Source organism: Sturnira hondurensis, unplaced genomic scaffold (assembly GCF_014824575.4).
Source record: "Sturnira hondurensis isolate 20B ecotype Veracruz unplaced genomic scaffold, ASM1482457v3 Scaffold0015056, whole genome shotgun sequence".
Classification (NCBI taxonomy): Eukaryota; Metazoa; Chordata; class Mammalia; order Chiroptera; family Phyllostomidae; genus Sturnira; species Sturnira hondurensis.
The window spans coordinates 1,374,740-1,400,880 of record NW_028087687.1 but is presented as its reverse complement, the minus strand read 5'-3'; the positions used below and the strand labels follow the sequence as shown (position 1 = coordinate 1,400,880).

Here is a 26,141-nt window from a genome sequence, read left to right as displayed (position 1 = left end):
GTAGCATTGAGAACTTTTCCCCTTTTTAAAATCCTCTATATTAAACATGTATTACCTGCATGATGTTACTGTTTCTGTATTAATTACTACTTTTTCTATAGGAAGTGCCCTTCTGTGGCCTTTATACTACCTGTGGTTACCAGGTTTAAATCATGGGTAAAAGAGGAGACGAGAGAGAGATGTCAGCTTCCTTTGCTGCTGAGTCTTTTAGGCCTTTGAGACCCACATTACTACAAGCTGTGGTCGTGAGAACAGGTCAGTAGACAGCACCTAAATGAGGGATCATCTGAGTGGTCAGCAGGCGAGCAGAAAGACCGGTGGGAGAAAAGGACCCAGACATGGGGAGCAGGTACACCTGGGCTCACACTACAGCTCTGATCTGACAGCTTGTTTTTTTTGTTTCAAGCCTCATTTTCTTATCTGTGAAATGGGCATAATAAAATGAACCTTCCCAAGGTAATCCAGCTTGACATTAAACCTTCTGGTAAAATCAGGACACAATGAAGTAGAACCACAAAGAAAACAATACCTTTCATTAGTGAGCGTGGGGAAGTCAAGAAGGAAAGGCCAAAAGAAATAATCATACGTGCCTGTTACTGTTTCAGCTTTTCAAAGGGCAATCTCTCAAGTGCAGAAAGTCCGGAAACACCACCAGCAGAGTGAGAGAGAAGGAAAGGCGGAGGGGGGCCCTGGGAGCCCTGAGGGCGCAAGCCTGCCAGCTTGGCCTGGGCTCTGACCGGCTCTGCCCAGAGCTCTGGGAAATGCTCTGCAATAGCTTCCTGAGGAGAGTGACCATCCAGAGCCTCCCCAAGCCCAAGGGACTCCACGCATATGTGAGCGCTGACCCCAGACAGGGCACTGCCCTCACACACGGAGGAGAGGACGGAGATGAACACACTTAGCGTCAGAGTTCAGACAAAGCATACGTACAGAGTAACTTGGGATACAAGCGAGCTTCAGGAGGGAGGGTTAAGAGCTGCAGAAGCATGTGCTGCCAGAGAAGGGAACCCAGTGAGGCTTCCTCGGACAGAGGGCACCTCTGCTGCACCTGAAGCCAGAGTGGGGTTTCAGCAGGTTGTCTACAGACAGACCCACGACCCAGAGAGGGAACACGTGAGCGATGGCACACTGACCCGAATCAAAGGGTGTGCCTCGGCAGGAGCACCCACTTAGACCAGCCTAAGATATCTACTGAGGAGTCACACTGCTAACAGTAACCGTTTTTAATCATGAGTAAGAGCAGTGAAAGAAAATGCAGAGGACTAAAATGTCAGGGCGACCTTCTGGACTAGCGGGGATGCACTAAACTTTCTTGGCAGGGCAGTGGCACGATCGGAACTAGCTTCGGCAGTGCGATTAGTTCGGCTTGAACGAATGAATCTAATTTGAAGGAGGGAGACTTCAGGCCAGAAGCCTGGAGACCAGTGCACCAGTCCAGCTCCTGAGGGCTGGGTCAGAGCGGCGGCTGCAGCCACGCAAAGGAACGGATGGGTGCAAGTGAGAATAATTAAGGGTGCAACCCGATGAACAATCCCCAGGGTAATTCAGCTCCAGTCTTAACATAAGCACCAATATCTGTTGAAAAGTCAGGAGAGGTCAGCTCTTGCTCCTGCCTTCTTATTGTGGTGCTCAATGGGTGCCGTTCCACGCTCCCTGAAGGACAGCATCCTGTCCCAAAATAGGACAGCCTCAAAAGGCAGAGCAGTGATCCCGAAACAGAAGGAAAGAAAACCTAAACTCTAAGTTGCCACGTGAGCCTCAAGAACAGCTCAGAGCACAGCAGTATGTCCCACCAACTCCTGGCTGATGCTTGTGACCACGCTTAATAGCAAAATTATAAACTGCAGAGAGCTTTTCCCCCGAAATAGCTTTCTTTCCCTGGGAACAATGTGGCCCTGTTCAGACCCTGGCCTGGCCTAGAGGCCCCAAGTCAACTTAGATTTCTCATCTTAGGTGACAGGACACAGAGCAGCTGAGTTCGTGTTTCCTACCAGGAAGAGTGGCCCCTGAAGAGGGTCAGCCAGAGGTTTCAACAAGTGGATTTATTTAATCATCCAGAGAAGGAGGTACAGAGGGGAGAGGGGAGAGTGCAAAACAAACCATATAACATAAGTGGCGGCTTTCACCCACTGGACTAAGGGATCGACAATATGGAAAATGAGACGGAAGGACATTCCAAGCAATGCGTCACCCAGACACACTGCAGACCGAGGGACCCACGCATGTGGCCCATGGCAAAGGCAGCCACTCACCTGCCTTCCCACCAGAAAGATGCACAGGTGCCACACAGGTGCCACAGGCTCAGCAGAGGCCTGTACGGATGGCCAGCACACCCCTGCACCCAGGGAGGGGAAGGTAAAAAGCCAGGTCTCTCTAGAGAACTATGGGTGAAAAAAATCAGGCAAGTGGGAAAGATGAGCTTCCCTTGCACTACGGGACAGCAGAAGCCTCCGCGCCGCGAGCCCCTGGAAGAACCCCGAGGGGGAGAGGCGGGATGACTCACTCACCAAGATGGAGAAAACCAAGCATGTCCATGTCTGCGAATTCCCAGGGTACATTTACTCTGTGCGCACCAAGAGCCCAAACTTCAGAATTTTAGCCATTTGAAAGAAGAATTTCCTTAATATGTATTAGGTCAAACCATTTGAAATAGGCATTTTGGAAGGTCAAATGATTCTTTCACAAGGTTTGATCATAGAACGTGGCTTCCAACTCTCCTCTACAGGGACAGGCAAACTTTTTCTCAGCTGGCCAGACTGTAGGTGTATTAGGTTCTAAGGGGAAAGAGGCAAAATAGAGAGTATGTAGGTGTCTACATGACCATTTTAGATGCAACCATTTAAAAAACTATAGAAGCCACTGTGAGCTCCTACAAAAACAGACCCAGGCTGGCTCCGGGTCACAGTTTGCCGACCTCTGGTCTACGGTATGAAGTGTCAACTTCTGATGACGCTCTCTACGAAAACTGCTAACTTCAGAGTAATACCGCAATGCCCTCAGAGGATGGTGAGGTCTGTGTGCGAAGGCTGTCTGTCCACCCCTGCGGCTCTAACCCTGGTGGCTGGTCTGAATGCACACGCCGTCGCTGGCTCTGCCTCCCACTGCTGCTCCCAACGATCTGGCTGTCGGGGGGGGGGGGGGGGATGTTGGGAGCAAGCGGTTGTCTGGGTATGGACTTGAGGGCTGTTCAAACTCTCCTATGAAGAAAAAACTGAACCGCACAAGGTGGGGGGGGGGGGACTTAAAGGTGCATATGAACAAGCATCATGATGGACAGGATGTGGGAGCAAAGGCACTCTGGGAAACTATCCCAAACACACTCCTGATCTGAAGCCAAAATCCCAGAAATTAAAGGGAAGCAACAAAAATAAGTATCTGACCAGTGCTGGACCAAGAATGAAAGACTAAAGGAACAAGAGACAAACTCTCCTTTATAGAAAGGAGAAAAGATCGTTAACTAAACGGTCAACAGTCATTTTCCTCCTAAGTGATGCAGGGCAGCACCAAAGAGAAAAGGCTGCAACTGCAGCCACGCCCCAAAGACGACGGCCTGGGCAGTGCTGAGCCACTGAAGGCCCCCACCGAGGGGATCGGGCTTCCCCTTTGGAGAACGTTAAGAAATAAGAACTGTGGACTCTCTCAATAACACATACTCAACAATGACACACCCAAAGGACCTCTCTTCCGGGCCCACGATTTTTTTCATTTCAAAAGAACTAAAACTATCACAGGGAAATGTTTTTAATTTATGGCGTTCATATTGGTGCAAATGTTAAATATATGACCCCCCAAAAAGGAAAGCTAAAAAACCCCCAAACCTCTATATGATGGGATGCATTGAAGGAAGATGGCTGATATGCACTCTAAGTCTTAGAGGGCCACAGGATTATTAAAATCCTAATTTAGATAACATTTCTCATCATTCAATATTAAAAACTTACCCGAGAGCGATTCACTATCTTGCATTTCTAAACACTGTCAAGTTAAATGTTATAAACCTTCACCAATTCACACCCTGCCGTACTCTCTAATGAAAAATTAAAGGGAAACAGAGAGAGAAGAGACCAGTCCCATACGTACAGGAGCTGCCTGGACGACAGTGAGCCTCCGCGGACCGTCTGCCCATAGCGGCCAGTCAGCACATCGGCAGGGGCCTCGGCCGTTTCCAAGCGCTCGGGAAAGACTGAGAGGGTTGGCTACAGTGCGGAGAGGGAAAAGAGCAGAAACAAAACAGAGACTGAGAATAATGACTGCATTTTTTTCATTAAAATGCTAATGATGACCACAAATTTCCCGATAACTACATTTATGAATTATTCATGGTCACATCCGAGCCGAAGTCTCCCCGTCACTGCAGGCAGGCCCAGAGCTCACTGATGATTAGCACGTGGCCCCTGGGGTTAAGTGTGACAGACGTGCGGGTCACTGCAAGTCCGTCCATCCGGGCTGGCCTCAGGGGCTCTCCCTGGAAGGCCAGGCATCCCACGCATTTTCGCTGATGCTCTGTCATCTGCCTCTTCCTTCCCGAAAAGGAACAGCAGCAGTTTGGTTCTTGGCACGTCTGACCTAATATCCTGTTAAAACTCTTACAGCTTGAAAGAAAAAAAAGAAATTTCCTGTATTGGAAATTATCTACCGATAAGAGGGATGTCAAACTGGTTTTTGAGAAAAGCTCTCGACGTGTAACATAAGCACAGGAAGGAACACACATGACAGGTGGCCAGCACGATGAATTTTCCCAGCCCGAATGCAACTCATCGAACCCCAGAACATTATCAGCTCCCTTCAGGCCGCCCAAAGGTGACTACGGTGCATAGATTACTTCTGCCCATTTCTGTAAACACCATGCTGATTTACTGTCATTACGACCTTTCATTTAAAAACCATATGTTGAACACCTACTACATGCTAAGCCCTGTGCTATCCACTGGAGCGACAAAGATAAATAAGACACCATCTCTGTCTTTAAGGAAAGTCCAGTCTCGTGGGGCCGAGAGACACACGCAGCGGGCCTAGTAGGGCAGCGAGATGGGGGCAGTGACTGACGTGCACGTCAAGCAGGCGCACCAAGCCCGGAAATGGGGAGTGCAGGGAAGGCCTCCCACAGCAAGGGATGCAGGCATGTCCTCAGGCTGGGTGGAACTTAGCCAAGCGGGTAATGGGACACAGACGAGGGAAAGGGCAGAGGTAAGAAACTGCACTCAGTGCAGTTACACTGCACTCTGCGTAACTCAGTGCTGTGGGGCGAGGCCAAGAAAGAAGCCTGGGGCCAGACCATAACCTTCTACACACATTCAAGATCTCTGACTGTCCCGGCTTCCAAATGGCCCCTGCTGGGTTAGATCTGTGTTTCAGACGCATGCGTCACTGTCTCTGGGTGGATTCGGGGGAGGGGCAGAGCAGAGGCAGGGAAACCAGTGAGGCCGGTTTGGTTTTAGGTAGGAGAGGAAAGATGAGAATCGGGACAGTGGAAGTAGGTAGGAAAGGGGAAGGAGAGAAGAATTAGTACTTGGGAAGCAACCAGACACAAGGCAACTTGGAAAGTGACTACCTGTGGGTGGACAGGAGTGACCATCGCGGTCGAGAATACAGGGGAATGAACAAGTTTAATAAGGAAGATGCGGGTTTAGCGTGGGGCACAAGAAATTCAGGTGTAGAAGATTCAAGTAGGGATACCATATGTCCTTGAGGATAAAGCTTTGGGAAAAACCTGATTAAAACATAAGTGCCCATTACACAGAAAGTAGCAAAAATTATATCAGTGGGTGATATCATGGAAGGAACATGAATATAATGAGAGGATTAGAATGAGCAGAGGAAAAAGATCTGTTGACTAAGGCCAAGGAAGAAAGGCAGAGAGAGAAGGACTGTGCGATACAATGAGATGAATAAAGACAAGAAATGAAAAGCAGACCCTGGGATGTGACACCTAAGCAGTGACTGGCCACCTGGACTGAGGGAGGTTTCAGTGAAACGGTGCAGGCAGCAACAACAGAGGCCATGGACAAGAAGAAGGAGAATGACAGTTGCTAGGAGGGATAAGTGCTGATGGAAGTCCACACAGATAACCTGAAAGAATCGCTAAGAGAGAAAGGCCCGTGAGCACAAGAGGGAGGAGGAAAGGATGGAATGGATCCCAAAGGAGGCGGGGAAAGGGGCAGGAGTCCAGAGGAAGGGGCTGGCCTTGAAGAGGAAGCAGAATCCACACCCTTCTTATGTTAGAAGACTATTAGAGTTAGAGGAATAAAGACAAATCTGATTATAGTGAGTGAACAGGCAACAGCATTGGGATGTCGGAGGCAACAGACCAAATGACATCAATATTGTAGATAAAACAGCTGGTGAGACCCTTTGCTGAAACGAGTTGACACATAAATGACTTGGAGACACAGACCTTGAAAATCTTGGTTTCTGGCATGCTACCTTCCAAAATTAAAGTAGTCCAACCCCATTTTGAAATGAGAAGAAATACTACATTTGCAGTGCATATCAACAGGCAAAGGACGATCTGTAGGATAAACACACCCACAGTAGAACTTAACAGTATCAGAAAATACTGTTGTACACAGACTCAGAAGAATGCTCTTAAAATGAGCTTTGGGCTTTGGGTCCCAATCTTTCCAAAGGATGACATACAGCTTCATTCAGTGAAACTACTACCCACCATCTTAGAAGGCTTCTTAAGATGCTTCACTCCAAAGATCCTTCCTAGCACAACTAGTGCAATGAAAATAGAGTCAGGCATTTGAAAGCAAAGGCAAGAAGGGAAGTGGAGTCGGCAGCGGCATCTGCCCCTGAGAGTCCCTAGCACACGTGATGTCATCCCACTTCAGTCTCCTGCCCACTCTTCAACCTCGAGTGTTGGCAAATACGAAGTGGGTGCAATGGCTTAGTTCTTGGAAAGCATGCCAGTAGTGCCCGAAGTAGCAAAGTTCATTAGAAAAACTAATGGAAAATGCCTTGAAAAACAGGTGTTACGTTCTCCGGGCCGCCTTCGGGACCTCAGAAACTCTGAGGCTGCTCCACAACACAAACCTCTCCAGGCCATCTTTGGGAGGCGACAGCACTTCAGAATTCTAGATAAACACCTTATCGTCACTGAATTCAGCCAGGACTGAGAAGGTTCCAGATGCCTACTGACTCGGCCTTTCAACTTCATATCCCCAGGGCAAGGATATATACAACAAGCAGTCAATAAATACCGAATCAACTGATAAACCAATGCATAAATGAAGAGTTCGAAAAACTAAGGAGACCAGTTAAACCCGTGGTGTCCAACCTGCGGCCTGCAAGCAGAACACATCCCAGGATGGCTATGAATGCGGCCCAACACAAAATCATAAATTTACTCAAAACACTGAGAATTTTCTGCGATTACGTGTCACAATGTATTTAATGTGTAGCCCAAGATGATTTCTTCTTCCAGTGTGGCCCAGAGATGACAAAAGGTTGGATGCCCCTGACAGTGAGAACAGAAATGGTCTTCCTATTCCTTCCTTTTCCACCCTGATGGATTCAGAAACAAGCTGCAAACAGCAGGCAACTGCATTTCCTTTCCTCTGCAGAGAAGGAAATCTTTACCAACCCCTAAATAAATAGTGTGTGTTAAGTAAGAGGATTCAGAAAGAACGAAATTATGAAACACAAAACGCCTCTTAAACGAGAAAATAGGTAGGTGCGAACACTTTGAGCATGCGAAGAAATAGAAATTGCCCACTGGACATCTGTCTGCCTTCTCTCCTGTCCCTCCTGGGAAGGACAGGACGTCCTTACTCTAGCAGCATGGGGCCTGCCCTCCCACATGCTCCCTCCACACGGCAACCTGGTCAGGTCCACCCCACTGGGGCCACAGACAGCAATACAATGATCAAGGCTTATTAAAAGGAGCTGGCTTCTCATGAAAATCCTGAAAATTCACTCCGATATGTGTCTATGGTTTTGTCCCATTATATATGTACATTATTTATCATTTCACCTTTTACGACACATAAGCTTTGAGGGACCATAGCAAACACACTTCACACATCAGACAGCAGCACATCACGGTACTGTCTGAAAATAACTTTAATGACAAAGTTTTCAAAAGTGAGGAACAGTAGGCAGGATACTGTTGTTGTTGTGTGTACTATGTGATCTTTTTCCCTGAACTGTTAAAAAATAACTTGGGCTTAGCCCTGGCTGGGTAGCTCAGTCAGTTAGAGTGTCATTCCCACACACCAAGGTTGTGGGTTCATACAAGAATCAATCAGTGAACACATAAGGAAGTGGAACAACAAAATGAAGTTTTTGTTTTTCTGTCTCTCTCTCTCTCTTCCCCACCCTGCATCTCTCTAAAAAACAAATTTCAAAAAAAAAATAACAGTCCTGAAAGCAACCAGAATTTCTGCCCGTCTGATCAGAGAGGCCTCAAGGAAGAAACAACACTTTGTGATGCCTTCCTGCTGACTGTTCTTGATTAAGATGCAGAGGGACCCAGATGAACGGTGCACCTTCCCTTGAACGCAAGCCAGCAAGGGGACGAGAGGAGTACTTATGCCAATCCACACAGCGTTACTGTGCAGCTTTCCAATGACTACATTTGTGGGACTAGCCATAACATACTCACTAACAAATGCTCTACGAGGACATTAGTCCTCAACGGGTACATTAATTAATATTTCCGTCTTCTACAACTTCTCATTATGCTGATGTGGGGCAAAAATGCCAAGAATTCTCTCGAAATAAACATTTCATGCCAACAACCACTTGTTCCACTCCCTCCCTTTCCAACTTTTTATGATATCATAATGTCACTACCTGAGTTATTTGTTGCTACTGACCTAAAAGACAAAAGGTAAACAACATGTTTTAAAAGGGCTTTATTTAATGCAACATGTGTTTTATATGAAAGCTACGTAAGCTACTAAAAATGTTGGTTATGTTCTTCAGAAAGAATATATTCTATAACATTAAATTACAATCCTCTGAATCACTCTGTAGTTATTATGCTGTATAATTTAGAAAGTTCAAAGAGTAAGATATTGAGAAGGATCAAGATTTTCATAATAGTAGGACTATTCACCTAAGGTTTTTTTTAAGTGGATTTACTTTCAACCATACTGAATTAATCTTTTTTAATGGGAAGTACCTGTGGAATTGTGGGAATAAACTCAAAACCTAAAGAAGGGAGGGATTTGTCACCGAGTAAGTAAGTGACTCTGCCCGTCCTTTAGCCTTCCGTGCCTCATCTGGAAAATGGGTGAGTCATGCCCACCTTGCAAAGGTGTGAATGACTACAAGATGAAAGGTAACACCTTCTCAGAGAATCTAGAATGCAATGAATCAATGTTTGGTGACATGGGATCATCAACATGACCGTCAATAATCTCGCTCCCCTGGAACATGAGAACCCCGACTCTGAGGAAGAGGAGCTGGCCGGGGATACTAAGCAGAAGCTGACTTTCTACTACTACAAGGAGAGCTGGGTGGGGAGTTCCTGTCAAAGCAACAGCACACTCGGATAGTCAGAAGGGAGAAACTGCTGAAGTTCAAGCACCAAGGACAGCACAGCACTCTATGGAGAGCCAAAGGTGAATCCAAGTTCTAGGTTCAGGTCTAGAGACAAGCAGAGTGAGGATATGAGTGGAAGATAAATCAGAGGGACAGAGGGACAGGGCACAAGGTTGGCTTCATGTGCACGCTGCTGGGTGGCCAGACGAACCCTGCCTAGAAAGGCAAGACAGCCGTCCCCCGAGCACAGGGCTGTCTGCTCCGCTCCTCAAAGGCCTCGGACTGCTCTGCTTCAGGGGATATTTCATCTGCCTTTAATGGTGCGGTTACCTCCTTGCTCTTGCCCTTAAGACTCAAGTCTCATTGCTGTCGGAGTACCAACCTTTCCCTTCTTCAATGCAGCTATGGAAACCAAATAAAATAAAAAAGTACAAGAGAACTAAACTTAAATACCAAGTTACAGATAAGATCTGAAGGGCACACATGGTTTACAGACTCTGAACCCCTGTTTGGGCAGTTGAGACATCTTTTTTTTTGTCCGTTTGTTCTTTGGTTCTTAGGGAATTCAAATACTAACCCTTAAGTAGAACTCATTGGAAATCACTTTGTACAAATACAGCCAAGCCTAAAACATGCTCTGGAGGAGTTATTTGTAAGTGACCACTGTTATTTAACAAGAACTTCTTTTAGAGAAATCCAATAAGCTGAATATCCAGAAACACAACACCTCAATTGCTTTCATGGGAAGTTCCTGTGGAATTGTGGGAATAAACTCAAAACCTAAAGAAGGGAGGGATTTGTCACTGAATAAGTAAGTGACTCTGCCAGTCCATTAGCCTTCCGTGCCTCATCTGGAAAATGGGTGAGTCATGCCCACCTTGCAAAGGTGGGAAGGACAATAAGATGAAAGACTCAGACGATGTCCACAAATGTAAATGAAACCTTCACTAAGTGTAAACACAGGACATCACCCTCTACGACACACACATCTTTATTTAGAGTCGAGAAAGTCATCTGCCTGGTGGTTTCTACCCCTCACCTCTCGTGGGATAAGATTATTTTCTCTGAGTTGTTTTCAATGGAACTTTTCTTTTGGTTAATAAATGGTTTTAATTTAACTGCTTAAATAGTAAATACAAATATCTGTGCATTTTCAGATTTAAAAAGAAAAAGCTTGTAGCTCAGTGGATTGAGCACAGGCCTGAAAACCAGAGGATGGCGGTTCAATTCCCAGTCAGGGCACATGCCTGGGTTGCAGGCCGGTTCCCTGCAGGCCCACTCCCAGCAAGGGACCCACGAAAGGCAACCATACATTGATGTTTCTCTCCCTGTCTCCTTCCCCTCTAAAGATAAATAAAAATCTTAAAAAAAAAAAAAAAAGGACCAGGTAGTCATGTGATCTCGCAAAAAAAAAAGAAAAGGCTAAACTGCAAGCCCCGCCCCCACTGACATTCCCATTGGTTTCTTCTTTCACTTTTTCTTATCCAAGTTATTTCTTTTCTCTCTTTCCAAGTTTTCTTTATTGAATCTTTGTGGACTTTTTTCCTTCTCATTTTAAGCTAATCTCTTATAGTAATAGTAACTAACATGCTTATGTTACTTAGCAATTTTCAGGGCACTTTAATATACCTTAATTCTCTTAAATTACTTCTGCTTTCTTCTCCTTATTTTCCCTGCTCCACTTCGCAAAACACAGGAAGAACTTTCTGAAATCAAAGTATCGATTTTTCTTCTTCTAGTAGCCAGTGCATGAATACACAACACTCCGCAGAGTTGTCACGTGCAAATTAGACTATGCCTAATCCCGACACATCCAATTCGTCCTGCAAATTATTTTTTCTCCCTAGTGACGATTTTCTGAAGTTGAAATACAGTGAGAAGTGTGTACATGTTAAATATGTTAAATAAGACAGGTGAATCCCTTCAAGAATCATCATAAATAATACCTGAAAAATAAAGGAAGGAGAGGTCAAAAGATCTGCTGAAAGGAAGAGAACACAGTGGGTGCGGAGCGTCAGCGTTCAGTCAAATCCCCACTGTCTGTCTTACCGGAGCTCTGCATTACATAATCCGACCCTTCAATCTGCGACAACCACAAGGGATGTACTCGTCTCATAAAAAGATGATCTTTTGAGTTAGGAAAATGAGAAAGCGGGCCTATTTTTGGTTTTAAGGACAGAAGAACTTCCTCCTTGTTGCTCAGAGGCAGCGACACTTCCAGCGCGCTTTCACACAGCAACAGATGCCTGGCACTCTTACCCACCGCAAGGAAAACAGGGACCTGCAAATAGAAATGTTTCCTCTCAGAACCTCTACACACTCTCAAACTTGATTTACCCACAAAGAACATGAGGTGTCTGAAACAGAAAAATATTAATTCTACCATGTGAAGGTAAACATTTTTTTGAAGATTCTGTAAACTCTCGATTGAGAATCAGATCAGATCCCCCCATATTCATTCCAACCCTGTTGGACACAAAACCTTTAAAATTTGAATTGGCTTCCCTCTGCTTTACAGTGGTTGAATAAGACCCACAGTAATTTACAGTAATCCTCGACATACCTTAAGAATACATTGAGCATTGTAAAACAATCAGCTGTCCTTGTTAAAATTGGAGTACTAAGAAAGCTGAAGGGAAAAGTTGAGAGAGCATACTTGGCCCTGATTCTGCTGCGGTGTTTACCTGCTCGATAATGTCAGCCTCTGGCACATTATAAAGACTTCTGTGTTTTGCGAGAGTTACTCTGGAGTGATTTTATACGAGGAGTGGAGAAGGACGTCACAGTCCAGCAACTTCTACGGCACCCAGAGATGCCTCACGGAAACTCAGTGTCCTGCAGAGTACAACGGGGACCGCTGCACAGAATGGGTCTTTGGAAAGAATGTCTTCCCAGCTTGGATACAACTTGAGTCAAACTAGTAGGAAATCAAAGAAAGATTGACCCAACTGGGATTACGGTTATAGCAAACCCCAGGCGATAAAAGTCTCCTCTTTATATTGTTGGAAACTGTATGCTATTTTTGGTGAATGGGTTTGAGATCAGACTTGGAATTTATACCTTATATGTAAGTGACCCTTTTTGCTATTACGTACTCAACTCAAGACAGGGTGTTACCTCGTTCATTTTGACAGTGAGATTAGCAACCTCTGAATGAAACTGAAAAGTAGAGAACACGGAATCCTAGAGTAAACTAAGTAATAACTCTTCTTTATTGGACCAGACAACCATGGATCTAAACTGAAAGACCAAATATCAAAAGTTCATTATCTGGAATTTTCAGTTGTATGTGGTGGATTATAATCATGTGCTTCACTCCATTCCTTCTGCTAAATGACCCTATGCAGAGGCACAGAGAAACTCACAAGAAGAAAGACAGTTAAAGAGGAGAAAAATAACGGGGAAAAAATGAAAATAGAAAGCAGATGAGCCAAAGATGAGTCAATCTTCAAAGCAGAGACAGAAAAAACTGGAATGTCTACAGACAGAAGAAGCAAGGCAATATGGGGCACAGACCTCAGGAAAGTGCAAGTTCAAGCACAGTTTTCATTAACAGCGGGGGCTGGCTGAAGAGGGCACTGGAAACTGGAGGACTGCTTTCCAGACACCGTAAGGAGTAAACCTCCAGATCCTTCCTAGCCATGAAGCTTGTCAGCAGTGTCCCTTTCCATCGCAGGCCTGCCCTGTGCAAAGGCTAAAGCCAGAGTGGTCTGGTCTCAGGGACATTAGGAACAGTGACTAGGTGGAGGAACCATAAAGCAAGGACTGAGGGAAAGTGCACCCTCTGAAGGGAGAGACCCACAGCTCCTTCCCTTGCTGACTTCCTAGAGACTGGCCAGGAAAAAGCTCACAGACTTTCCCGGAGAAACGAACCAGCCCCAGAAAAGAGATCTACAGTTACCAAAACCCAGGGAGAAATGGGGGTTCTGGAGAAAGGAAGTCATCGTGTGGTAAGGCCATCACTGACAAAAGAGAGAGCCAGGCAACCTGCTCATTCATAGGCAGGGTGCTTCCGATCGGTTTCTGGTGCCTTCACACAAGTGCAAACAGACAGCAAATGGTCCCCACATGTGTGACGAAGAGTCTAACATGACAAACAGGAACTCTGGGAAGAAGCAGAGTCGATACCAGGAGCAGGAAAAAACTTCATGTATACATTATTAATAACTCCAAAGGGGCAAAAGATATTGTATCCATAAAGCAAAAATCAATAGGATGCTATAAAATAGAAATATTGTGAGAATAAGAGTTCCTAGAATTACTATTATGATCATAGACGTGAAAAATCCATAGAAGGGTTTGCAGATAAGAGGTAAATGTTCCTCCAGGGTGCAACCAAGCAGTACAAGGACAGAGACCAGGAACTGTTTCGCACCGCAAGTAAGTTGGAGGAAACACACAGAGGCTCCGGCGTCTGGAAATGAGTTCCAGAGAAGAGAGAAAATTACCCTCCACCACCCCCTGCAAAAATCCTCACAATGAATGAAAAAAGTTATACATGAAGGCACATTATGATGAAACCTCAGAGATTAGAGGATTAAAAAATCCTCTAAAAATATCCCACCCCCCAAAAGGTCACATATAAAGTAACCAGAATCAGAAAAGCATTCAACAACTCAATAACAAAATTAGGAGAAGAAAATGAAACAAAGTCTCCAAAACTCTCAGAGAGACTAACTTCCAACTTTAAATTGTATATCAATCATGTATGTGGAGAGACTTAAATTATATTTTCACACATGCCAGATCTCAAGAAAATTATACCATACACTCTCTTTCTCAAGAAGTAACTGAGCAATGTGCTTCCCCCAGAGAAAGAAGAAACCAAGAGAGATGCCATCCAGTATAAAGGGGTCAATCAAGAAGTCCCAACATGGTAGTGAAGGAAAGAAAGAAAGAAAATGCTATCCAAGAAAGAAAATAAAACCATAGTACGCTGATAGCTCAGCTGTGAAGAATATTTACAGCAGAAGAAATGGAGCTATAACTATCTTAGCGAGTTAAGGGCAGGTGTTTCACGGAGGGAGAATAAAAGAGAGCTAGACCCTTATCTTCGTTAATAAGAATCAGGTAACAGACACTGGTAAGAGGGGAGGAGGTGGGGGACTGACTGAAGGAAGGTGGAGGAACTAGTCAAGGAACATACAGGAAGGACCCAGGGACAGGGACAACGGCGCGGGGAGTGATTCCGGAAGTGGGGGGTGGGCTGGGCAGAGAGGGGACAAAGGGGAAAAACTGAGACAACTGTAACAGCACAAATAGTACAACACTATAAAAAATGTAAAAATGTCTACAATTGAGAAAACTTTCAAGAAATATCAATATAAACACATGAATTAGCTATATGGAAGTAAATATCAGAAGAACAGCTAAATGAATTCAAAGTGGTTGCTTCTGAGAAGTGAAAAATAATACAAATAAGCAGGCAGGAAGTTGTAATATATATATATATATCCACACATTATCACAAATAATAAATTTTAAAAAGGGTAGAAGTTGATTAATAAAATATACAAGCCATCCAACCCTATAAGACAAACTGATAATGTGAAATTTCATTGTATACTATAAATAAGGAAACATACAAACCTTAATCTGCTCCTCCTAGTTAATCAAATTGTTAAAGTTCAATTTAGTGCATTTTGTCTTAAAGTCATCGGAACATACTGTGAGAGGTCAAATATACCTAAATTGTCAGGTCACCCCCTAGCTCCTGTTGACACACGGTGGGAGGACCCCTGAAAAGCAGTGCACAGGACAGATTAGCCAGCTTTGTGGTTAGAGATTTCATTAACTGCAGCTTCATGTGGGCAACTATGTTGGCCACTTCCCCTCTCCAGATACTCTACTGTAGCTTCTCATAGTGAAGATGTGTTCTTACAGAATGGGGAAGGATGGAGAATATACAGTATATAAAACCCCTCCCTGTATCTGGGGGATTTCTCATCATGGGGGTATTGCCAAAAGCCACATCTTTAGAGGCAGAGGCAGAATCCCTCGGAGCTAAGGCACAAGCCCATGACTTGGCCTTGGCCAACCCTGAAGGCAGCGTCAGGAGGAACACATCAAGGCTGAGAGCAAAGGTAACAACATCCAGTGCCCAGAGACAGCAAAGGTTCAGGTGACAGAGTTGGTAGCAAGCATCTGGTACCTACTAGTGTGGTCAAAGTGAACCAGCATGACCCAGTGTTCAGTGATTGTGTCCATCCCGTACAGAACTAATCGGGTCACAGGACCTTGGCTATATGAATCAGACTCTTTAGTCCCTATTTGCTCCTGCCCTTTTTCCAACTTCAAGCAGTTCAAGAAACTACCCAATATTTTCTCAGTACCTTACTTCTCTGCCTATACATCATTCAGCCAGTCTTTATTGCTCCTAAGAACACTGCCTGATATACTGCCCCAGGATACACAGCTAGAGACAGGCGACTGTCCACGGAAGTTAAGAATGAAATGTTTATGTCCACTATGATACCAAAGCAGAATAAAGAACATTCTTCCACAGGAAAACACAAGGGAAGGTCAGGTTTCCCAAATAAAACTATGCTGCTGGAAAGTTACGGGTTAAAAAGTTTCAATAGGCTCATCTATTCTCTGACTTGTTTTCTCTCATGAGGAAACACACTCCGAGTTCAAAACCATGGGAATGTAATCGGTTTGTGAATTGGGAGTTGCCACCATTTACATCTGGCTAACAGACGACACTCGCGATTTTTATTGTTCAGAGCAGGCAGACGAGCAGTGGGCGAGGAAGAACCATCTTCGCTGTCTTTCTAGTTAAAACAGAGCTTTCTGAGAGATGAAGCCATCTGAAAACCAGCGGTCAAGAACCGCACATGAATATGAACATGCTAGGCACGGCAACCCAAGATTCCTGTCCAGCTGCAGCGGCATCAGTGTCGCTGAAAACCTGCACCCATGAGTGCAGCAGACTGCAGCGTATCTGGTTCTCAGGCTGAGAAAGCCGAACCCTGGGCAATCTGTCTGCATGTGTCTCGGGCGCACCACGCCAATTTTGCCGACGAAGCCAGACGTTAAGATAGATAGCTTAGAAAAAACTGTGGATGTGACCAAAAGGATTTCATAAAAGAGTCAAACACTGTGATGACATTAATAGAAATGTGGATGCTTAAGAAAGAAAGCCTGTCTCTACGGTGCCCACTGCTTCTGGAAACTGAGAAAGTTTTTCTCCGTTTTTGTTTTTTTACAGCTATGGTTAAAGGCATGGCAAAATACAAATACAGTTTTCGTTAGTCGTACAGAACAGGATTATACAAAACCCGTAGTTAAGGCTTACAGAATAAATGCAAAGCCCGATGCATGCCTATAATTTCCTGGCCTGTGGTGCTGTTTCATAAAAACATGCCAAGAGATCAACTGTTCAGTCACAGAATTTAGACTAGTGATCACCTTGGCCAAAATTAATTTCATCTCAGTTGGTGATATAAATGCTACTTCAGATTCTACCCACTGCCAAACCACCTTCCCCGCACATTCTGCGCAGTCCCCACGAAATATCTAACTGCCACTAGAACAAGAGTTTTGTCACACTGTCGTCTGAATGAATTACACCATGTTCGCATGGGGTTTGAAAAGCTGAGATAAATTTATCTCAGTCAATCCCAGATTCTGCACCCCTCCCCTCTTTCATCTGGGGATGACAATGGGCAGATTCGACACAGCAACAGCAGTGTGCATTGAGGCAAAAACACAATATAACAACCACAGCTCTGTAGGAAACATCATTCAATTCTGAAAAAAAGCAAAGGGGTGGAGGGGAGCAATGCTGAGAAATCAATCTCCAAAGCTGTTTTCCAGATTAACTTTTTACGAAATTTTAAAGTAAAGGTCAGTTTCTTATTCACAAGTACAAAGGAGGCAAATTCATAGCTAGCTATTGAATTTCAAATTAGGAGAGCCCTAAATAGCTATTTCCAAAAAAGACCCACTGTACCCAAGGTCTGAATTAATATTTAGGTAAACAGAAGTAGTTCTCTGTTTTTCCCCTCTGCAGTGGCTCGCAGGGGTTTCCAACCTTTCGGTGTCTCTGGGCCACACTGGAAAAAGAAGAATTGTCTTGACCCACACATTAAATACATTGTGACACATAGTCACAAAAACATCTCATAATGTTTTAAGTAAATTTATGATTTGGTGTTGGGCCACGTTCACAGCCATCTAGGCGGCATGTGGCCGGCGGGCTGGACACCCCTGGAAGGGATCGGCCAGAAATTTACACACAGGGGCTTCATTTTGTCCTGTGGAAGTTCTGTTTCCAACCATCAGGAGTAGCAAATTTTTGGACCTGAAGGGAAAGAGGTTGGCTAGGAAGAGGAACCATTTTCTATGACTGGTCAGAGGATTAAGCCTATAATACATATTATTTTTTTTATTCTATGTGAAATAAATTTGTCCACACCTCTTACATCATAAGGGCTGAGTAATATTTCATTGTGTGTGTGTTTGTATATATATCACAATTTCTTTATCCATTCAGCCACTGATGGACCCTTTGGGTGCTTCCATGTCTTGGCAGTTGTAAAAATAATGCTTCAATGAACATGAGAATGCAGGTAGCTCTTCTAGATAATGTTCCATTTCCTTGAGACACATACCCATAGTAGAACCGCTGGATCATGTAGTAGTTCTATCTTTCATTTTTTGAGGAGCCTCCATACTGTTTCCATAGTGGCTGTACCAATTTAGGTCCCCACCAACAGTGCACAAAAATCCCTTTTCTCCACATCCTCACTGACACCTTTTATCTCTTATCTTTTTAATAACAGGCGATCTAACAGGTCTGAAGGGATCACAGAGCAATTTCTCAAAGACTCAGCTACATCAGTAAATGCCCAGTACGGTTACACCACTTACCCTGCCCTAGGAAAGAAGCCTCCTGGATTACATGGAGCTTTTGTACTGATGCTGAACTTCATAGCTGCGGCTAGCGCCGACCCATGCCTGCGGAAGGGGGTCAGCGTCTACCCTGTGACAGGTGGAGTTTCGAATGTCAATCACTCTGGGAAGGGGCAAAGCCTGAGATAAGAAATGAGAACTAGCAAGAAAAGACTTGGCAGAAGAGGGAAATCTCCCTCCGTCCAGGGCCTCAGTCTCTTTGATGCCTGGGCTCTGTACCTAGATGTGCTGTCAGTCACTTCTGGGGCTGGGGGTTGGTGCTCTAGGCCAGAGTGGCAGCCTTGCCCCGGACCCAGTGACGATGGGCCTAGGCCTGCAATATCCAGTATCCAAGTGTACAGGACTCTCATGGTTTTGTTAAAAGTCAGGAACTCAACTTTTATCTCCAAAGGGAATTAAGGACACGTTTCCAGATTAGAGGTGGAGTAAAAAATGGGAAAGCACTGTCCCCCAAAGCCCTATCACAGTGCTGATGGCGATGGTTAGCAAGGTCCCCAAAGGAAAAGGGAGCCTTTGAGACAGGAATCCAGGCATGAAGGCCAGGTTCACCCCATCATATGCAGGTGGCGTCCTTTCCTGATCATCTCCGAGAAGGCTTTGATGTATAACGAGGAAGCACATGAGTTTCCTTGCAAATCATCACAGGTTACACACAGACTTGTTGATACTGACAGTAACTGGCTGATATTCAAGCGAGTGAGAACCACAAAGACCACCCAGAATGTTTGCAGTCAGCAGCCATCCTGATTGGCCAGTAACTGGTTGTTAATATTTTGAGTCTCTCCCTTCCGACAATACCACATGTCGCTCCATCCTCAGCATCTGCTGATGATTCCTAAGCCTGGGAGAACACTAAACTTTGTGTTACATGCTTAGTGTTTATGCCAGATTCAGGAATGAATAAATATCATATTAATAAGTGCTAAGTAATATATATTATTACTCCTATTTTATAGGCTAGAAAGTGGAGGCTCAGAGAAAGAACTCACCCCTAGACAGCCAGTGGCAAAGTTCAAATTTAATTCCAAAACAAACAGAAATGCAGGACTGTATACAAATAATCCCTCTGCTATAGAAATCTACCCTCCTATGAAAGATAACACTGCAGGGAACAAGAAACAATGGGACTTGCATCACCAGCTCATAAAATATTAACACAGAAAAGACAGGTTGTAGCATGACTTTAATCCTACACCCAACCCTTACACTGCAATTATTGTCAACCTTCACCTTTTACATACATCTGTGGGACAAAATACTAATCTGCTACTTCAAATCCATGTATATGAACTACAAAAACCAATCTAACCCTTTTTATTGAGAAAAAAATCCCAACATGCATTCTATCGACACCCATGAAGGGCCTATGTGACTGTCTCATTTGATTAAAATATTTTAACAAAAGACATGATTTAACAGAAGATTTTAGGGGGAAAATACGAATTGAACATTTTCCCATCCAGCCATCACTTTTAATCTGACAAAAGCTGTGTTTAAAAAATTATTTTTTTTAACTTTCTACTTAGAGAACAAATGAAAATACATCTGAATTCAATTACCATTGTTGTAACACTGAAACTCTAAGTCAAAACTAGCGATGATGCCAAGACTTTCTGGAAGCATGCTGGATTCCCTAAACACTACCCATCACACGATAACCTTTAAATGCCCTTTCTCATATAGCTGTGCCAGCCATTAGCTGTAATTAAAGTTCATTTTGTCGAAATCAACCTGTTTCTCCTGACATCTGACTCTTTTCAGCTACTGCTCATTTTCTCTTACTTATTATGAGAACTCACACACTAGTCTAATATGTAATTTTACTGGTACTATAACCACATGATGTTAATTCTTCAAAGAAGTCTAAATGCTACAAAAGTTTTTTTTAAAGATATAGAATGTGCCCTGGATGGTATGGCTCAGTGGATTGAGCACCAGCCTGCAAACCAAAGAGTCACCAGTTCAATTCCCAGTCAGGGCCCATGCCTGGGTTGAAGGCCAGGTCTCCAGTAGGAGACGCAGGAGAGGCAACCACACATGGATGTTTTTCTTCCCCCCTTCCCCTCTATCTAAAAATAAATAAATGAAATCTTTAAAAAAACAAAAAGACATAGAATGCCACCAAACTTCCTTCTTATTCGGGTGGTCATTTAATTTATCATCCAAACCAGGATACCTGGTATTGAAAGGGAGTCTCATAAAAAATAACAGAAAACAGGCATAGGCAGGATCATCCCAGCAAACCGACATGCCTGGTCACCCTACAAATACGATAATTAAAAGTCTAAAGTTTCAAAAAAGGAAATAAAGACCCTAGTAGGAAAGAGGGCATAAAGGGCTCAGGTATGAACAGGAAGTCAAGAGTCACGTTAGAAGATCAAAAGAAGGCTGTAGTCTCCTTCAAGCACCCAAACTCAATGGCATGTCCAGATTCCCTAAACACAGCCCCTCCCCACCCTGATTATTCAAAAGGTTTGCAGGTGTGAATTAAGTCCATTGTGTTCTCTCCTTATTTATTTATCAGTTCATTTAATTGCTACTCTTACACTAGCTGATATTACCTAACTTATCACCTCTGTATGAGTTTCTTTTCCCTTATTTGATTCCCCATCACTCAGCCAAACAACCAGAGGTACTGGTACTTGCTACATACCAGGTACTGTCTGTTATATAAAATGGGAGATCCAAAGCTGAAATAGATACAGTCCTTGCCAGGTGATTTTTCAAATTTGTGTTTGCAACATTTTATTTAAAACTCAATATAGTTTCACTCCAACCTCCATTTCTGCACGTTCTAAGCAGCCCAAGCAAGGAGCACAATTGCAAATATTTTAATGAAGTCACCCCTCTGCTTATTTGCAGGTAATTTAGTATATACACTGGTGTAAAAAACTAAATAAACTAAACTTTTGTTAAGGTGTCAACCTTTCTACATCTTAAAAAATTTTATAAAATCTCTCCCAACCAAGACACTGAAGCTTTTGGGAGAAGCAAACACTTTCTTCCACCCGTCTCCTCCTTCAAGCTGGTGGGGAATGGCTCGTGTCTTTCCCACCACTGACTCTGCAGCACCGTGCAGTGTGTCCAGCACAGAATAAGCACTCAATAAACATCTGTGGAGTAAATGAATGAATGAAGGTTCATGGTTAACCTCCTTTTTCTTGATTCCAACTCTTCAAAATCTTTGCTTCACTGATTATCTCCTCCTAAAAGGTAACCCCGCTATAATGACAGCTTTGGGGTCAGCCAAAAAAACCAATCCACACACACAAACACAAAATCCCTGGCCACCTAGTAGCCATGTGACCCTGAGCGAGTTTTCTGATCACTCCCCTGCCCTATTTTCCTTATCTACAAAATAGAGGTAGCACTATCTAGTTTGCAAGGTTTTTGTGGTACTGGTGAGGTTTGAAAACAATTTATGTAAGGAGCCGAGCAGGAATCACATGTGCATTGATTGAAGGAATAAATTGATACTCAGTTCTGTGGCTCCAGATCAAAATGTAACCATCAAAATCTAATTTGCCGAAGCTGATCTTTACTCAAACGATACGCACCATCAGCTATAACGCACAACTGAAGTCTGTCTCTGCTGAAGATCAAAGGAAGAATTTAGCAGCTGCTTTTAAATGCAGGAAAACAATTAGTCTGGAAAATAAAGGGGAAGGTATACAATCCAATTTTACTTTCCCCCCTGTAATATCCACATACTAAGGGGTCACCAGTTCACAGTGGACTGAAGCTTCTTTGTGGGGGTCACATAGTGGGGGAAGGTGACCCGGGAAATGGTTTTGAATTTCCACATTTATTCATACCTCCTGTTTTTCCCTGTGAAGAAGGCACAGGCCAAGTTTGCCGTTACTCTCAAGGGCACAACCAAGCAGCCCAAAACTCCAAGGTTAAGACTGGGTCTGGGGAATATTTCTATCTGATTTGCTTGTTCTAGTAATCTAAGATATAAAACCTCAAAGGGGCATAACATCATGAGTCGGTGCAACTTCACACTTAAGGAAGAAAGTAAACTCTGTAACAGATGGGCATACGTTTGTTTTTGCTGGAGAGCAATGTTCCGAGACCCATTCTGCTGCTCTTGCACTTCCTGCCAGGCCAGGCAAAGGCCAAGAGGAATCAGAAGCTCCCCTGTGCTTTATTGAGCACCTGAACTTACCATCATCTCCTGGGGCTCCAGGAGCTGTTTACAGGCCCCTCCCTCCCCCTTTTCTGGGAACAGCAGCAGAGAGGAGCTATGGAACTTCACAGGGTTTGCTTTGCTTTCTCACCGCTCACTGGCGCCCCTCTTCTGGAAGATGAGAGAAACCCCAGCGTTTCTCAAAGCCCAGAGGCAATGTTCATCTCGACTAGCACTTTCCATTTTTATAAAAGCCATCACCTCCTGTGCTGCTCAGGCAAACAGAGCAGGGAACACGGGCTGACCTGCCTCCAAGGAGTTCATGAAGAGACAGAGAAACCGGCCAAGGCTTGTCCTCAGATAAACACAGGCTATAACAATGAAGCGTCAACTTCCATCCTGCAAGCCCACACTCCTGGAGCCCTTTAAAGTATATCTAAGCAAAAGTGGCTCCCATAGGATGCAGATTTTGCCCCCTAAATTCCCAATCAACCAGCACCTGAACGTATCCTGTCAAACTGTTTTCCTATCCATCCGCAGTTTACAGACACTTTCTTCCCAAGGGGCACGAGTTCACAAGCCAAGAGGAGCTGGGATGCAAAGTGAAGCGGTCTGACCCCAGGGCCTCCGAAAACCTGCCCTGACCTCAGAATGCACATCTATCTGCTGACCAGCTGGGACCAAACAAGACTGACCTTCTGCCAAAGGGCTCCACATTAGTTTACAAACTGAGGTCCTTCCCGGTACGAATGACAGTGTAACATTTTCTGTGAACTCAAAATTATCATTGAAAGTATTTGTGTTTTATACCTAGCACAACAACACAGTAGCAAGCACGGATGGCTTTACAGTCTCCCAAAAGGGCTTGGAAAAAGTACATTTTGGTCTTGGCTTCAGTCTTTGACAGCAAGTCACGAATTATCTTTCCAATAAAATGGCAATTAGGAATTGCCTAAAACTTTAGCAATCAACCTAGTTATCAAACTAAAATCCAGTGGCTCCTTTTTCAGTTCTATGTGACTAATAACCACAACTGAAGCTTTACTTGTATAATTTGAAATTACTAAATTTTAGGACACAGAAAAATTTTAGAGCTCCATCACCATATCTATGCATGTTTTATTGATCAGAGTTATGAAAGACAAAAAAATTTAATGAGACTCAAGCTCCCACAGTCTAGTATATTAAATACATCATTATATGAATAACTATGACCTCATTCAAGTGAAAAACAATAAAAGATAAAATCAGCAGATGTCAGAGATTTAAGTAGGGTATTAAGGGAGCTCAACATAAAGAATATACTTCTAAGAACAGCACTTTAGCACAGTGGTTAAGAGCATACATGTGAGTCATACAGCTCTGGGTTCGTCTTGACCACGCCACGTCCTAGCTGTGTGATGTTAGACAAGTTACCTAACCCACCCGAGCCACAATTTCAAAATCCTTAAAAAGTGGCAATAATATCTACCTCTCAGAAGTGATGCAGGATTAAAAAAGATAAAACATACAGAACTCTTCATACAGTTCTCAGGACACTCTCGGGGCTAACTGCCTGGAGCAGCCGCCAGTCCCTATTCTTTCTCCATCGTGCCTGTCTAGCTCCTTCTCTTACCAAGGACCCTTAACTGCTCTGTCCAGGGCCCTGCTAGGTCCTGTTATCAACTCCCCCTTAAAGACGAGGTAATAGCCTTTGAGAGAATGAGGAACACGCCCAACATCACATAGTTAGGAAACAGACCACGTGTCCACCTCCAGACTCAAGCCTCAGGGTACATGGTTATTTCTTTATCTAATCCCTCCTATTATTTTATAAGCAATTGAAAGGTAAGTAAAGCTACTTATTGTGAAAAAATTTTAAAGGTGCCAGCCCTACCTAGGCAGGCCCAATCCCAAGAGCAAACAAACAGCTTGGTGAATGACGAGTTAGACAGTTATCAGTCCTACCACCCACTGCTTGCGAATACCCTTGTGCAGTGGACAACCTGTACAGCCCCACGTGGCAGCCCTGTGCCTCCAGCTTTTCCCTTCTCAGTCTCTACTGCAGACCTCCACCCAAGCAATCGTTGTAAAACTCCCCTCGGGTTATGAAACTTCTACCATAAAACTCTTCCAGCTATACCATGCTTAGAAACCTCAAGTGGCCAGCATGGCCCCCATGGGGCCTTCCTCAAAGCTGGGGCTTTGCAACCCGAGTCCACTGTGCCCTCTAACACGCCCCCTGGCCTCTCTCTGAACACACCAGGACCTTCCATTCCTCTACACCTCGGCACATGCTCTTCCTGCTGCCCCAGCTATTCCCCGCTTTTTTCTATCTTCTAACTCAGCCCTCACGTCTGATCACTGCCAGCTCTTCAGAGAAGCAAACACACTCTCAGATTCCTCAGCTGAAAGGACTACCCCAAGCTCGGCAGGCCCAGAGCCTCTGGTGAGCCCGCCTTCCCCGCCAGCTCCCTGGGTTAGGACAACACTGTGTGAGCTTGGAAGTTGAATGGATAAAAACTGGAATCCTACCTCCGACATCTTCTAGCTGTGTGAACATGGGCAAGGTACTTCCTCCCCTCCCCCAAGTTTCAATAATCTCTAACGCCAAGAATTACTGTGAAAATCAAGTGCTTTAATGCATGGTTTCCATACTGTTCACACAGTGCAGCCACACCAAGGGCAGAATGCCATTAAATCGTCATGTATTTTAAAAAATAAAAAAAAAATTACAAAAACAAAACAAATATTGATATATTTAATTGTACAGGTGAACTAAGAACTACGTTAGTAGGAGAAACTATGACTATGTTATATGTATACAGGTTTCTATTTATAAAAGTTATTTATGTGTGTATAATATATAAATACAAATACATGTTTTTAAAATCATTCTACATTTATTAATTAAATGCTTATTTGTTTAACTTTTTTCCATTTGCTAATTTAACTTAACAAGTAGTAGCAGGTACTAAATGTTTAATAAAATATAATGGAAGAAAACAATCTTAAAGATTAGAAAATTATATTCGTAACTGCTTTTGGAGGAGATGAGTTAATAAATACCACTACTGAATTTTAGTGGCCAGATACCTCATCTAAGAACATCCAGACCACTGCTTGCACATGGTCCATGCTAAATAAGTATTATTCAAGCTCTGGATTTGAAACTTAATTTAAGATTCTTGAAAATAACAGCATATCTCATTAATCTTGGAATGATGAGCTCCTAACACAGTACCTGGCACGCAGTAGTCGCTCAACAAATGTGGGCTTATTAAATTAACTTAAAATTGAGAAAGTATGCAAGGATCTATAAAACATTCTGCATCTTCAATTAATTTGAATTGCAATTTACTCCAATGCATTATATTCCAAAGTCTACGAAATGTCCCTTCTGTACCCATCACCTTATCTGAAATACTTAGAGTTGCCTATGAGGAAGAAATATGAGGGTAGATTCCTTCCTTAAGCACAGAAGTATTGATGAAGACAGCTAAGCGGGAGGCGTATGTCACCAGCATGCTTGTAATATAACAAAGGGACCAAAGAAGACAGTGCTTTATACATAGTACCTGTCAGACAGTGACACCTACAATTTTAAGCAGATATTTAGCCTCCTATT

The 26,141-nt window shown here is 43.8% G+C and overlaps 1 protein-coding gene across 14 annotated transcripts in view; it reads right to left on the bottom strand.

The window, feature by feature from the left end:
* Positions 1–26,141, bottom strand: part of APBB2 (amyloid beta precursor protein binding family B member 2) — a 321,139-nt gene that overhangs the window by 201,295 nt on the left and 93,703 nt on the right. For 12 of the 14 annotated variants that reach the window (XM_037064275.1, XM_037064262.1, XM_037064261.1 and 9 more), the window contains one exon: positions 4,081–4,196. The exons of the other annotated variants lie outside the window; for them this stretch is intronic. The gene's annotated coding sequence lies outside the window, so the exon portion shown is untranslated. The remainder of the gene's footprint in view (positions 1–4,080; positions 4,197–26,141) is intronic. 14 annotated transcript variants of the gene reach the window in all.